Raw genomic sequence first — 16887 nt, 5'->3', positions numbered from 1 at the left:
GGAGATGTGAGTCAACTGATTTCAGTATATTTTGACATGATTACATGATGGCAAGGGAATAAAATAATATAGTACATGTGTACACCTTACTAGTATCGAGTTGGACCCCATTTTGCCTTTAGGACTGCCTTAATCTGTTGTGGCATAGATTCAACAAGGTGCTGGAAATATTCCTCAGATATTTTGGTCCATATTGACATGATAGCATCATACAGTTGCTGCAGATTTGTCGGCTGCACATCCCTGATGCTAATCTCCTGTTCCACCAGATCACCCTAAGGTGCTCAATTGGATTGAGGTCTGGTGACTGTGGAGGCCATTTGAGTACAGTGAACTCATTGTCATGTTCAGGAAACCAGTCTGAGATGATATGCGCTTTATGACATGGCGCGTTATACTGTTGGAAGTAGCCATCAGAAGATGGGTACACTGTGGTCATAAAACGATGGACATGGTCAGAAACAATACTTGTAAAAAATGGCCGTGATTTCAACGGTAAAGAACTGTTAAAATGCTACAGTACAAATCCGTAAACTGGTTAACGGTATGTTTCCTTAATATATACAGCGAATAACTGTAAATTGAATTTCCCAGAATTTGTTGACATTAATATGGATCTTTTTAGTTGTTTCCCTATCAGTTATGTACATTAGAGATTTATGTTACATCTAATGTTGATAAACAATGTTTATTTCATGACTTTAATTTGATGCGTGTTACTATACTGGTGAATGACACTGAGCACCTTCTATATGCTGATACTCTTTTCTGCTTGTGGGAAAAGTTGATTGTGATGAGCATTGGCTCATTATGTTACTTCCTCAACACCACCTGCATGTGGGTGTGCTAACGTGTCTAACTGTGTAACAAAAGATGTGTAGATGTTGGTCATGCAAAATACAGACATATTACCTCTATAAATTAATAAAATACGGTAGTTTACCGTAAAAATGAGAAATTACTTTTACGGTTTGTACCGTGTTTTTAACGGTAAAGTACTGGCAACCACAGCTGCCGTTTTTTTACCGTAAATTTTACAGATTTATTTTTTTACAGTGCAGGTCGGCTGTGGCGTTGACACGATGCTCAATTGGTACAAATGAGCCCAAAGTGTGCCAAGAAAATATCCCCCACACCACCACCAGCCTGAACCCTTGATACGAGGCAGGATGAATCATTGTGTTCATGTTGTTGATGCCAAATTCTGACTCTACTACCTGAATGTGGCGGCAGAAATTGAGACTCATCAGGCAACATTTTTCCAATCGTTCATTGTCCAATTTTGGTGAGCCTGTAGCCCATCTTCCATAAGGTTTGACATGTTGTGCGTTCAGACCTCGGCGACGAGGTCTGACGAGTGATTATTTGAGTTACTGTTACCTTTCTATCAGCACTAACCAGTCTGGCCATTCTCCTCTGACCTCTGGCATCAACAAGCTCTCTGGATATTTTTTCTTTATTTGCTTAGTCCCTTATTAACCTGGGGTTGCCACAGGGGAATGAACCACCAACTTATCCAGCATATGTTTTATGCAGCGGATGCCTTTCCAGCTGCAATCCCTCACTGGGATACACACTCATTCACAAACACACACACACACACACACACACACACACACACACACACACACACACACACACACACACACACACACACTAGGGTCAATTTTAGCATACCTAATTCACCTAAAGTGCATGTCTTTGGACCAAACCGGAGCACCTGGTGGAAATCCACGCCAGCACGGGAAGAACATGCAAACTTCAAACAGAAATGCCAAGTGACCCAAGTGCTGAGGCTCAACACCAGCAACCTTCTTGCTGTGAGCTGATCGTGCTACCCACTGCGCCACCACGTTAGCCCTCCAGATCTTTTTTTGTTTTTTTTATTCTGTTAAATGCAAAATATATTGTGAAAAAAGCTGAAAACTATTGACTTAAATAGTAGGAAAAACAAATACTTTGAAAGTCAACGGTTACAGGTTTCCATCTTTCTTCAAAATATCTTCTTTTGTGTTCAACAGAGGAATGGTCAAACAGGTTTTTAAACAAGTGAAGGGTGAGTAAATGATCACAGAATTTTCATTTAGGGGAGAACTATCTCTTTAAAGCTCACAGATACAGCGGTTTGAGAGTGTTAAATATTCTGTGGCTGCATAAATAGATGAATTTTCCTGTTATCGACAGACTTTTCTGTAAATCTGTGTTTTTATAAACTTTTATTCAAACGTTAGGTATGAAACTTTTGATTACCTCAAGCTGTTTTTGATAAAACATTTCGCACAATAGGAAGACAAACAGATCACTGTACCACAAATCAAAGTAAATCCTGATGTTTAAAACCAATAATTTTATCCCATTAACTTTGGCTCTCCATGCCTTTTCAATGCTAAGGCCTCACTTAATGTCTTTAGTAAATCCAGATAAAAGTTTTTTAACAGCAAGAGCAGGTTATCACAGTTCCCTGTTAGTAAATCTTGCCCTATTTTTACTTAAATACTGCCTCCAAGCACATTAGGTTTTGAAACAGAGTTAAATATATTGGTCTTGTCCTATCACCATGCAAACAGAAACCAATCTTGTGTTCACTCAACCACATTTATCTGTACTCCGAACAGCCTAATCTGTACTGTCATAATGTAAATACTAACATGACCTATTTTGATTGCTTGTTTCTCTATCTAGAACTCACAAACCACATGGTGTGACTGAAAGAAATACAAGAGCAGCACCTTTTGGATTAATTGCATGTAATTACATATAATTAATTTCTGCTTTTACTTCTGCAATTTTATTATACTATTAAGCAATCATTAACTTACCCATACCACTAAGCATGGCCCTAACCCTGAAGCCTACCTACACCACAAAACTAAGGTCGCTAACCGTAACCAACCGTAACCTACAAAGAAACGACTAAAAACTCAACTATTTAGTCTCTACTTTCCTTCCTAATCTGCAATTGCCTCTCTGGCTATACCACTAACTGTAAAAAAAAATCTTACAATACTAATGCTTTCCTTCTTAGACTTTACACACCCGAAACTTGCCAACAGCACTTAATCATTGTTGCTCTTATAGTTGTGTAAATTGCTTCCTTGTCCTCATTTGTAAGTCGCTTTGGATAAAAGCGTCTGCTAAATGACTAAATGTAAATGTAAACATACTGTACCAACCTATATCTCCGAACCAAATCCAACACATACTATTACAGCCAACATGCATTTTTAATAGATAGTTTACTCAAAATAAAAAAAATAGTTTTGCTCAAACTTTAATTGTTCCAAACATGTTTGAGTTTTTTCGACCAAAAAAAGATGATATTTTGAACAAAGCTGCAAACCTGTAACCATTGACTATTGTATTTTTTTTCCATATTATGGATGTCAATGGTTACAGGTTTCCAGCTTTCTTCAAAACATCTTCCATAGTGTTCACCAGAAAAAAAGAAACTCATAAAGGTTTGGAACCACTTGAGAGAGACCACTTTCACTTCATTTTTGTGTGAACTATCCCTTTAACACTTAAACCTATCCATACAACAAAAATGTCTCTAACCTTAACCTACCTGTATATCAGTAAATCTTTCCCTAAGCTTTAACCATTGCAAATAGAGCAGACCACAAAGAAAAAGTGTCAGAGGGCCCCAACAAATTCGATGGTTTCCTGTTTATTTTAAGCTCTAATGGTATGTTTCCTTGTTGTTTGTTTAATTAAACTCTAATAATTTGGATAAGTGCACAATTAACATTAAATGATAGTTATTTTAATACCATCTTAGTAAGAGTTTCTCTCAAAACAATGAAGTTAGAGTACATTAAAATAACTCCCCTGACACCTTTCTGTTGGGATCTGTAAAATTTGCAGCACTTCCATTTCAAATCTTTTTTGTCACATACAGAGTCATACACAGCATGATATGCAGTAAAAATGCTTACACAACCACTCGTGACCTTAAAATAATAACAATGACAAAATAACAACCGTAATCTAAATTTTGGAGAAATAAATGAAATATATAAAATTTTGTAATAAAAGCAAATATATTATTAACATTATTAATATCATTATTATTAATATATTATTCTGTATTTCCACGTTTTGAGAAGTGACTCGCAAGTAAGTATATTGTCAAACTGATGAAGATGTTTTCTCATTTTAGGTGCGTTTATATATTTGCATGTTTTTTCTTAGATCGTTGCATATTTCAGCTCTCTTGGCCACCGTATAAAGTGCAAACAAAAATAAATGTTATTTTTGCCAATATTAGTATTTATAGATTTTTAGATATAGTATTTTTTCACTTTTTCTTTTTTCTTTTCTCTCCATATTTATTTGTTAATTATATTATTCTTTTCCTGTTGAAGTTTTTGTTTATTTACTTATCTAATAATTGATTAGCTCACTTATCTGTTATTACTCTTTATGATCTGCTTATCATCTGCCTGTATTTTTGAAAACACCTTGTACATTCCTGATAACGTTGAATAAACATGTCACAAAACATACACCGGGATTTTATATATATATATAAAATAAGTATTGAACACTTCCCCATTTTTCACAGAAAACATATGTCCAAAGGTGCGGTTGACTTGAAACTTTTACAAGATGTTGATACCTATTGAAGAAATACATACATACAAATAAAACAAACCTATTTATTTTACAAATTAAGTTGTGTAATAAAATTAAACGACGCAGGGAAAAGTATTGAACATATGAAGAGAGGAAAGTGTAGAAAGGCAAGGAAAGCCCAGACAGAAGTTGAAATCTTCAGCAAAATTTCAGCAAGACAATGATCCAAAACACAGCCAGGGAAACTTTCAAAACTCAGAAAATCAAGAAAAAAGCAAATCAATGTGTAGAATGGCCAGGCCAATCACCCGACTTGAACCCAATAGAGAATACAACATAAAGATCAGTTTGGATAGTCAAAACCCATAGAACCATCAAGATTTGTACACTCTGTTGAAGTGATATTTTTCAAGACACTAGTAAAATTATTGCTTAAGGGGTTAATAATATTGACCTTAAAATAGTTTAAAAAATTTTTTAAATAAATAAAAATATCATAGGAAATACTGTGAAAAAAATCCTTGCTCTGTTAAACATCATTAGAAAACTATTTGAATAAAAATTCACAGGTTGGCTAATTAACTGTCAATACTTCAATTACTTCAATACTTATATACTGTCAGTTACTTCAACTGTATAAATATTGCAATGGAGATGATAATAGATGATTATTTTGTAATTTGTCCATGCAGTTCCTCCATACACCACATGCTCTCTCACTATAAAGACGGGTAATACTCAAGAGAAAGTGGGAATTGGCAGAGAGTACAGTGTGTGTGTGTGTGTGTGTGTGTGTGTGTGTGTGTGTGTGTGTGTGTGTGTGCCACCATAACAGCCAGTCACTGAACAGCAGGCAACAGATGGTGGGCCGTCAAAAATCCAATCAGGAAGAAGACGGTGAGGGAGTGAAAAGAGGAGAAAGAGAAAATAAACAAAAACAACAACAGCTTGATTTGTTCACAGAGAAGAGAGCAGATAACCCAGAGGGAGCGAGAGATTATAGGAGCTTAATGGGAAACTTTTCATCAGGATGACATCAGATCAGAGTAAATAATAAAAAAAGACTTCCTAGATGAAAAAGAAAATATGTATATGACAAATTACTTATGGGACATACACACAACATAATAATAATAATAATAAAATGATATCTCAGAGGATGCACATATTTATAGGGACATAAGGATTCGGAGATGATTATCAAACAATGCTTTTTGTTATTGAATGTAGGGGGAAATAACCCTACAATCAAATAATCCTTTGTTCAGGATTGGCTGTGACATTTTAATTCCCATCTTGTTGTTTTAAATCTGGTCAGTGCAGAAAAAAAAAGTAAAAACTGTTTAGCTGGAACAGACGGTTGTACATCAGCATATTCAAAGCAGAGCAAATCTGCCAATTTCGCAAATAAAATTGCAATGATGTCATACAATTTACTTTAGCATGGTTATATAAAATTCAAATATTTGTATTGTTTTAGTACTCTATATAGCAAAGCTGGCTATATTAGAATATTAAAACAATAGTGTTCCTCTGTGTGGAATATTGGATGCTGTAAATTCACATTTTTTTAATATATCAAACTGGAAAACAATATTAATGTTTATAATGTATTTTTGTAATCAAATGAATGGAGACTTGGTGCGCTATGCCAATACCAAGCCCAAACATTTGAACAGCAGCATAGGTTTAACTTCTTTAGCATGATTAATTTGACCGGTCAATATCGCCATGTGTATTTTTCCCATTTTAAAATATTTATTAAAGCATTATAAGCTATGAAACATACAAGCTACAACGTGACACATGTCATTGTAAACTGATTTAAAGAAAAGAAGTAAATGAAAATCGGACGATAAACTGCAAACTGCAAACTGCAAACTGCATGAAGCAATGTGAATGACAAAATTAATATAATAAAAACAATTTAAAACTGTTAAAAAATTTAATTTAATCTGTTATAAATAACTTATTTAGCTAAGACTTTATTTTGATGGTCCATTTGAGTATTAGTAGACTGTCTGCTTAATATCTGCTGATACTGCTCCTTCGACAGACATTTAACTGACTATAAAAAAAGCTTTGCAAGTACATGTCAGTTTACACTTACCCTAACCCAAACCCAACAGTCTTTATAATCTAATGAGAATTAGTTGGCATGCAGATGCAACGTAACTTAAATTCAACAAACGGACCATCAAAGTAAAGTGCGACCTATGTTTATAATAGAATTATTAGCCCCCTTCAAAATCTTTTCTTCTTTTTTAAATATTTCCCAAATGATGTTTAACAGAGCAAGGAAATTTTAACAGTATGTCTGATAATATTTTTTTCTTCTGGAGAAAGTCTGATTTGTTTTATTTCGGCTAGAATAAAAGCAGTTTTTAATTTTTTAATCAGTATTTTAGGGACAAAATTATTAGCCCCTTTAAGCTAATTTTTTTCTCTTAGTGTACAGATGATTCATCAGAAAAATCTACCTTCTGCCACTTTTCCAAATGATCAACTAGAAGTCAGTTATTATTTGTTGCTCTTACAACTGAGATCAACGACAAGGCTTTTGTTAAGTAGTGTATTTTTCTCTAATGAGTCCACCTTCACTGTCTTTTCCAAATCCGGGAGAACAATGTGGAGAAGTCCCCAAAAAAGTGTACCACCCAGACTGTTGCAAGCCTGGAGTGAAGCATGGGTGGGTTCCGTGATGGTTTGGGCTGGAATATTATGGCATTCCCTATAGGCTTTGTTAAAGATAAGTTTCATAAAAGGAAATGTAACAAACAAACAACAGCCAAAGTTCTCCAACTTAATTATTTATTAATAAACTACTCAACAGAGTAATCAAAAAAAATATATATAAACGAGGGGGGAGCCCAACAACATATGAAATAAGTAACCAAACAAAATAAGCAGGTTGGGACTTCCCACTCCAAGATAAAGTCTAAAAAGGAAGTACAAGGGAGAAGCACCATCTTCTGTGATAAACAAAACTGTGCGGTACGTGCTTCCCATGAGATGCCTCCATTTCCAGAGCTTCCGCTATGATTCTGTCTTAATTCATGTGTTATTCATCTACTCAAAGGTCAGTCAAGAAGTTGTCTAGAATGCACATTCGCCATGCAAGTCAGGGATTCCTTCCTTTCTTAGTTTATTCAGTCCTTTCTTGAATCCTTCATTCATTTGGTCCTTCCTTTGTTCCTCCCTTCATTCGTTCATTCACATTTTTATTTCTTCCTTCATTAGGTCCTTTGTTCATTCAATCATTCATTGGTTCCTTCCTTCCTTAGTTTGATAAGTCTTTCCTTTAATCCTTTGTTCATTTGGTCCTTCCTTCATTCCTCCCTTAATTCGTTCGCTCATTCATTCATTTTTTCGTTCATATTTTTGTTCCATCCTTCATTAGGTCCTTCATTCATTCATCCCTTAGTTTGTTCCGTCCTTCCTTAAATCCTCAATTTATTTGGTCATTTGTTCGTTCCTCCTTCATTTGTTCGTTCATATTTTTGTTCAGTCCTTCCTTGAATCCTTCTTTTTATTCATTTGGTCCTTTCTTCGTTCCTCCCTTCATTTGTTCATATTTTTGTTCCTTCCTTCATTAGGTCCTTTGTTCATTCGTTCATTCGTTCCTTCTTTCCTTAGTTTGCTCAGTCCTTACTTGAATCCTTCTTTCATTCATTTGGTCCTTCCTTCATTTCTCAGTTCATTCATTTGCTCATTCATTTGTTCCTTCCTTCCTTCTTTCCTTAGTTTGTTCAGTCCTACCTTGTCCTTTCTTCACTTCATCCTTCATTTGTTTGCTCATTCATTCATTTGTATTGTTGTTCCTTCCTTCTTTAGGTCCTTTGTTCATTCATTCATTCATTTTCTTGTCGGCTTAGTTCCTTTATTAATCCGGGGTTGCCACAGCGGAATGAACCGGCAACTTATCCAGCACGTTTTTATGCAGCGGATGCCCTTCCAGCCCCAACCCATCTCTGGGAAACATCCACACACACACTCAAACTCATGGGCAATTTAGCCTACCCAATTCACCTGTACCACATGTCTTTGGACTGTGGGTGAAACTGGAAAAATGCAGGGAGAACATGCAAACTCCTCACAGAAACACCATCTGAGCCGAAGTTCGAACCAGCGACCCAGCGACTTTCTTGCTGTAAGGCGACAGCACTACCTACTGCGCCACTACGTCGCCCCTCATTCATTCATTCATTAATTTGTTCCTTCCTTCCTTAGTTTGTTCAGTCCTTCCTTAAATCCTTTCTTCATTCATTTGGTCCTTCCTTCATTTCTCCCTTCATTCGTTTGTTCGTTCATATTTTTGTTCTTTCTTTCATTACGTCCTTTGTTCATTCATTCATTTATTTGTACATTCCTTCCTTCCTCCCTTAGTTAGTTCAATCCTTCCTTGAATCTTTCCTTTATTCATTTGTTCCTTCCTTCGTTCCTCCCTTCACTCGTTCGCTCATTTATTCGTTCGTTCATATTTTTGTTCCTTCCTTCATTAGGTCCTTTGTTCATTCATTCGTTCCTTTCTTCCTTCGTTTGTTCAGTCCTTCCTTAAATCCCAGATTCATTCCTTTCTTCATTAGTTTGGTCTTTCCTTCGTTCGGCCCTTCCTTCCAATCTTCATTTGTTCCGTTTGTTGATTGTTTAAGGCTGTTTGGTGATTATAGTCATGCAGTCAACATCCTTCATTTTCTCATCACTGACATGCAGTCTATAAAAAGTCTCTGGGTCATTGCGTGTAAAGATTTCGGACATCTTCTTTGACTTTTTTATTGCTTCCCATGTCTTAAGGGTTGTTCAGTATAAGGATTTGATTGGATAGGAATCACAGGACTGATTTCTCTACTTTAGCCAATCACCATTGACAAGAAATAGATAAATGAATGACTGCAGGTTGAAGGAAAATAGTGGAGTAAAATACCAATACTGCATTAAAAATGTACTCAAGGTAAAGTAAAAGTGCACATTTTTAAAACTACTTAGCAAATTACAATTATAGAGAAAAACTACCCAATTACAGTAATTGGAGCACACTCTCGTTAACTGTCGTTAACCCTTAATGTGTTCGTTTAACAATTATTTAAGCATTTTTGGAAGCTTAAACGGATGACCACAACCCAACAACATTATACAGCAATGAAGCAATGACAGAAGGAAGTCATATTCACAGAGGTTGCCTTGAGTGGGAGAAAATGATAAGGTAAATGTTCATTTTTAAGTGAACTATTCCTTTAATACCACCCTCTGGCCAAGATATATCATCACAGAACAGCAATACACGCATAAAACATTCTTTTATCTGCCTCCAACATTTACACGTCATCCGTAAAACACACTACATGGCACATTCTCAAGCCTGGTCTGTGTATCTATGAAGATAAATGCAACTTGACCTACATGACTCATAGAAAGATTTGGACAGTGGGAACACAATCATCTCAAGTGAATGAACGAATGTCAATGACTCCCTTGCCCATGTGGGCCCAAGTCTGTCACACTGACATGCCGTGTCCCTAAAACACTCTCTTGGCTTAATCTACCCACAAGCTTCCAGATGACGCATAACTTTTGTCATCGACCAACTGAACCCCCCTTTACTGGAGTTTTTACATAAGCCTTTCCATCCCACTCCTCCTGTGCCAGCTTGAGATATAATCCCCACTGTCAATCCACGTGGCCGAATGATCTCTTATGGGTGGAGGGAAGGGTGAGGGTGGAGGGGAGATAGAGCGAACAAACAGAAAAAAAAAAAATCCCAGGATTTAGCCAGGAAAAGGATTAGTACTTCCTGTCAACACATGGAGCCGAGCGCACAAGCGTAACGTTGCAAGAGCCTAGGGGAAAAATGCGTAACAATCGCCAATGTGAGCTCTGACTAATTCCCAAGAACTGGAACTTAATATTTTTGATGTTCTTTTATTATGGTTTTTATTTTATTAGTGCTTGTGTCATTTGTTTAATAAAGGAGAGAACTGTTGCCGCTGCAACCAAAGTTAAAAGTTTGATTGTGCATACACTGCATACTATCAATATCGAACACAGATCAAACAACACTTTCAGAAAGCTCAGTTATTGGTGGTAATTTGGCACTTGGTGGTGATTACCTTAATGATCAGACTATAAAAAAACTTTTGAGAATTCATTGACCTTGCAAAATGATGAGGATCCAAAAGATCTTTCCAAATTTGGATTTTCTAGAACTGCCCAATCCCACCTCTACCCCCTAAGGCTGATTTATACTTCTGTGTCAAGCGCATGCGTATGCTGTGGCACAGCCCTTGCATGGTCGCACAGCCCTCACCGTGGCCAATGCTGACACGCATCTCTCAAAAGATTTAACTACACTTAACTATACATGCAAGCTCTGTGATTGGTCGGCTTGGTATTGCTGATGAGTGTGGGTGGGTGGGGGTTGGGGGCCCTGGAGTGAGTGTTTATAATTGTCGAATCCTGTGAAGAAGCTTCATGTGGAAACTTTTCTTTTGTGTTTACGTTATGATTAAAGTTGTTGCATGTCCGCTGGCTCCAGCCTCAGAACGCATTTCGGTTATTGTAATGTTATTGCAAAACGGCACAAACAGTGCGCAGAAGTATAAATGCACAGCAATGCGCAAGGCATGCGCCATGGGTCACGCTGATCACTCGACGTAGAAGTATAAATCGGCCTTTAACCCCTCCCTTTCCACTACCCCTCATTTTGCGTGTTTAAGTGGAGGGGTAGGACTGTTCCAATTCTCTTTAGCCTGAAGGTGTAGGGCAAAGGGGAAGGGCTAGATAGCCCTTAAAACAGATTTTTCAGGATCACACTCGAAACCAAGAGGGTACAAAAAATTCCCAGAAGACACCATCTACAGTGGCAGAATGGCTGCACATGGAATTTGGGAGATGCACAAATGAGTATTTTTTACAACAAACAAGCAAATGTTTTAATACATTCATAACCGCGTTTGTGTTGAACCGTCATGTTTAAAAAAAATTGATAAAAAACCCCACAAAATTTTGCTATCTATAATCCACAATAATAACTCCTGTAAAGTCATACCACAACAAACTTTCACATCTGTCCCTTGATGAGGCTTGAATTCCCAGTCAGTAAAAGTCTAGTGGCTGGGAATGACCTTTTTTTTTTACAGTGTCTGCTATAATGTTGTTTCCGTGTGTTTACATGGAAGAACATAGCCCTGGTGTAAAAACACAGTACCGTTACGAGCTTATTGTCACATTTTATCGTTATGATAACATGATAAATGCCTAGTGATTTCCTGAAGATAAATACCAAAAAATAACACAACGGAAATAACTACAGCAGTGGCGATCATCAATCTCATAGGAAGAGGTTGTGATGACATGTGATGACGTGTGCAGTGTTGTAGTGCTGTGTCATTTCTTAGGGGTAAATTTTGAAGCCCTTACTCTTCAAACTCTGTTTCAAGGGCCATGGGGAAAGGGAAGGGGTAAAAAAATAGAATTGGGATTAAGCCTAGAACAGTGATTCTCAAAGTGTGGTAAGTGTATCACTATTGGTGCACTGGCTACCTTCTAGTATGCAATATCATGTTAAAAACGTGTTTAAAGGTGACCTTTAAATTCTAATGGTAAAAATTCATTAATTAAATTTTTTATACACACTTTAGATCGGATGGAATACGATAACTGTTTCTCAATATGCGTTCTTTAGCGGTCTTGCATCCTCGTGTTCTCGTGTAACATCATCATCAACCACCAAAATTCAGTTACAAAACTCAAGGTCGCAAGAATGGAGGACACGTGAAAGTTCCTGGATGTGTTCTTGATATCAAGGATGTCTTGGTACAAACTTAATCGCAAAACTCGCTTGAGAAGTCCCAGAAGTCATTGCAACTAAATAAAAGAGGTGGGAAGTGTGGCCCTTTATATAGATTTATTGTTAAAGGTTAGAGATATAACTTATTTCTCTCAGGAGTGTCCCTAAATGAGACGCTGAAAGTAAACATTGACATGAAAGTCTTAATAAAGGCATGAACACATTAAGGGTGTTTATTTGTTGAAATCTGTTTTATTTGTATTGTGCAGAGTATGTTTTTTGTGCATATATATATATATATATATATATATATATATATATATATATATATATATATATATATTGAAAATGAGAAAACAATGAATTGTTGTATGAATGCTGTAATATTTAAATAATTAAATGTGACCATCAGGAAGGACGCTGTCAAGACACCTCTCCACAAAAACGCAAGTCCATTCTCAGTGTTTTTGGAATTGAGAAACTGCCATTATGTTTGAAGTCCAAATGAGGAAAGACTGAACCTAGAGTAAAGAAGTCGATTGGTGTAGTGTAGATTGGTGATTTCTGCAGCAAGAGTTAAGTCTCTTTTACAGCTAGATGGCAGAGTGAGTGCAAATTGTATGCAGTGCTGTTAACTAGGGACTATTTTCAGGTGCTGATTAATATGATTGTGCCTGCTGCAGCCATGGTATAGCAACAAAGTTGATAGATTAGTATGCCCAAATGTGAGTATAGTTCTGTCATGTTCCCCTTCGGGGGGAACTTCAGCACTATAAGTGGATTTGATTGTAAAATCCACGCATTGGGAGGTTCGGTTCAGAAGCTACTCGTCTGAAAGAGTATTGAACGGGCCAATTAAGAAAGAATTGGCAGCGCAAGCCTGCGCAGGTGAGCGGCATAAGCAATCAACTGAGTATATAAGCTCACCTGGCGCCAGCAGACGCTATCCTTTTCGCTTCAGAGACTTTCTGATCGAGTCGATGAGGGTTCCTCCTGCTGTGACCAGCGATTCTGAGCGAACGAGAGCATTCTCCCGGTCCAGAGTGTGTACACGCAGTGGCAGACGGTCGAGCTGGGTTTCTCCCTTGCCTGGCGTTCTTTGGGTCCGGTCCTCCAGAGCGGTGCGTATAAAGTTGCAAACTTCACAGAAAGAGCAACACAGTCGTGCAGCATGTCCTTATCAGGACGGCGCTCCGACTGTGCGTTTCTGGATGCGGTGGTTTCCTGTCCTCGGATGATGGGCGCGGGCACTGCGTTGCATGTCTGGGGGTCCAGCATGTTAATGCGCTGCTCGCGGGCAGTTCATGTCGTCATTGCGATGCCATGACTGTTGCGCAAGATCGCGGTTAGCCTTTGCAAAAGGGTGAACCACCCCAGTTGTCCCCTGCTCTGCAGCGGGCACTCGGGCAGATCTGAGGGTTTCAGCGAGAGATAATCCGTCGCCCACGGGCCCGCGGACCTCCCGCTCCTCTAAGCGCTCTATCCAAGCTTCGGGCGGGGGAAGCGATCCGTCTAACAGATGGTAGCCCTTACGCCCGATGACACCGGAGACCAGATGTCCACCGCGGCATCGGAGGGTGGGCTTTCATTGTCCGATGATGATCCAGACCCGCTCGCCCCCTTCGGGCTGGTGAGCGCTGTCACTACGGATCCTGAAACGGACATGTTAGCCGTGCTTTCCCGGGCTGCTTCGGCCGTGGGTTGGAGATGGTTTATCCCCCAGCTCCGCGGCCGGACCGACTAGAGGGGCGTTCCCTTCTTCCCGGAGGTGCACGGTAGGCTCACGCGGTCTTGTAAAGCACTTTTTTCTGCTCGTGCTGCGTGTTCCTCCACCCTAACCACTCTTGACGGTGAAACAGCCAGGGGGTATGTGGCGATTCCTCAGGTTGAGTGCGCGATGGCGGTAAATCCGCGCGGCGCCTCTTCTTGGCGGGGTCCGCCTCGTCTCCCATCCAAAGCCTGTAAGTTATCTACCTCCCTCGGAGCTAGAGCTTACATAGCTGCGGGCCAGGCTGCTTCCGCCTTGCATGCGATAGCCACCTACCAGCGCTACCAAGCGCAGGCGCTGGCCGAGCAGCACGAGGGTGGGTCCAACCCAGGCTTACGAGCTTCGCACCGCCGCTGACTTAGCTCTTCGGACTACTGAGTCCGCTGCGGGTGCGTTGGGGAGGACGATGTCCACATTAGTGGTCCAGGAGCGCCACCCCTGGCTGATATGCGCAAAGTCGACAAAGTCCGCTTTCTTGACTTCCCCATATCCCCAGCCAGGTTCGGCGACACTGTCTGTGAATTCACCCAGGAATTCAAGGCGGTGAGAGAGCAGTTGGTGGGTGATGTCTTATCGGCGGTCCGTAGCCCGCTCCGCCCGCCGTGCCATTCATACCTGCTCCTCGCCGAAGGCGCCCGCCTACGAGAGCTGCTCCGCCCCCGCACACGCCTCCGGCGAAGCGAGCGCGTCGGGCACCTCGGAAGCAGGCAGCCCCCCTGCCCAGAACGCCGCTAAGTCCGGCAACGGACCGCGAAGCGCCCCTGGGACAGGCCATCTGGAGAAGAGGGAACTTGCTCTTTCCCCGCTGGAGGGCGGGGCCCCATTTCCAACGGCACTTTTTACTGCCATGAAAACATTATGAAAGGGCACTTTTCACTTCCCCAGATGTGACAGCCCGAAATCTGCCAGTCTGGGACGCTATGCTTTCTAGCTTGCAGATTCGGTGCGTTTCGCCAGTGGCTCACGAGCGCTGGGAGGACGGTCTCCTTTCTCCCACCCCTCGAGCCTCCCCTCCGGAGCTCGGGTTTGGAGTGAGAGCAAATATCTCACCTCCAGCTTTTCCGTGGGACCCGCGAGCTTCCCGGATCAGCACACCCACTCCGCGCTGCCCCACTGCTGGTACGTCAGCGATTGTAGCGATGAGTCCATTAGCGAGAGCTCTGCCTGCCTGGTTAGCGCGGGCCAGCTCTTCGCGGTGGCTCATACGCACAATCAGACTCGGCTATGCGATTCAGTTCGCGAAATGGCCCCCCAAGTCACGGGTGTGTATTCACCAGGGTCAGCCCCCTGTCCGCCCCTGTCTTGCGAGAGGAGATTGCTGTCCTCCTGGCGAAGGATGCAATCGAGCCGCTCCCTCCAGCCGAGATGGAGAGCGGGTTTTACAGCCCACGCTTCATCGTGCCCAAAAAGAGCGGTGGGTCACGGCCAATCCTAGATCTGCGCGTTTTGAACCGCTGCCTGCACAAGCTGCCGTTCAGAATGCTCACGCAGAAGCGCATCCTCCGGTGCGTTCGTCCTCTGGGTTGGTCTGCAGCATTAGACCTGATGGACGCGTATTTCCATGTCTCCACTCTTCCTCGCCACCGACAGTTTCTGCGGTTTGCGTTTGAAGGTCGAGCTTGGCAATACAAAGCCCTCCCCTTCGGGCTCTCTCTGTCTCCGCGGGTCCTCACCAAGCCCGCGGAGGGTGCCTCAGCGCCCCTTCGGCTCGCGGGCATCTGCATACTCAATTTCTTTACGACTGGCTGATTTTTGCCCTCTCTCGGAGCAGTTGATTATGCACAGAGACAAAGTGCTCTGGCACTTCCACCTGTGGGGGTTTCAGGTCAACCGAGAAAAAACAAACTCGGTACCCAGGTACCCAGTTGCATTGGCATATCGCCTGGAGCTGTTGGCAGTGTTCCTCGCTCTCCACCGTTTTTTTCCGGTGCTGCAGCGGCAACACGTGCTGGTCAGGACGGACAGTACGGCGGCGGTGGCGTATATCAGCCGTATAGGGGGTATGCGCTCTCGCCGCATGTCTCAGCTCGCCCGCCGTCTGCTCCTCTGGAGTCATCCGCGGCTGAAATCGCTGCACGCCATTCATATTCAGGCAAGCTCAACCGTGCAGCCGATGCGCTCTCACGGCAGCCTTGCGTCCTGGAGAATGGAGACTCCACCCCGAGTCTGGCAGCTGATATGGGCGCGATTCGGGGTAGCCCAGATCGATCTGTTGCTTCCCCCGAGAGCGCTCATTGCCAGTTGTTCTTTCCCTGACCGAGTGCTCTCGGCACGGATGCACTGGCTTACAGCTGGCCTCGGGGCACGCGCAAATACGCGTTTCCCCCAGTGAGCCTGCTCGCGCAGTTACTGTGCAAGGTCAGGGAGGACGAGGAACAGGTTGCTGGTTGCGCCCCTCTGGCTCAACCGGACCTGGACGTCAGAGCTCTCCCTCGCGATAGCCCTCCCCTGGCAGTCCCTTCGAGAGAGCACCTACTCTCTCAGGGACAGGGCACCACCTGGCACCCTCGCCGATCTTTGAAGAGATTTTAGACGCGAGGAAGACTTAGGTAACCTCCGATTGCGGTGGCTAATACCGTCACTCGGGCTAGAGCCCCCTCCCCGAGCGCGCCTATGCCCTGACGTGGAGTCTATTCACTGAATGGTGTGTCTCTCGCTGAGAAGACCCCCGTAATTTGCCAGATCAGCGTTGTGCTTTCTTTACGCCGAGAGAAGTTGGAGAGCAGGCTGTCGCCCTCCACACTCAAGGTTACGTGGC

At 41.7% G+C, this 16887-nt stretch overlaps 1 protein-coding gene and 1 long non-coding RNA gene across 4 annotated transcripts in view; one reads left to right on the top strand and one right to left on the bottom strand.

Moving 5' to 3' along the window:
* rasa4 (RAS p21 protein activator 4) overlaps nt 1–16887 on the bottom strand; it is a 104354-nt gene that overhangs the window by 27359 nt on the left and 60108 nt on the right.
* Nucleotides 79–16887, top strand: part of LOC141385635 (uncharacterized) — a 118820-nt gene continuing 102011 nt past the window's right edge. Inside the window, exon 1 of the long non-coding RNA XR_012406409.1 lies at nt 79–470. This is a non-coding gene — a long non-coding RNA (uncharacterized lncRNA). The remainder of the gene's footprint in view (nt 471–16887) is intronic.

The sequence above is a fragment of the Danio rerio genome, chromosome 5, assembly GCF_049306965.1.
Source record: "Danio rerio strain Tuebingen ecotype United States chromosome 5, GRCz12tu, whole genome shotgun sequence".
In the NCBI taxonomy this organism is placed as follows: Eukaryota; Metazoa; Chordata; class Actinopteri; order Cypriniformes; family Danionidae; genus Danio; species Danio rerio.
The sequence above is the reverse complement of the archived record's forward strand: the minus strand, read 5'-3'. Positions and strand labels throughout refer to the sequence as shown.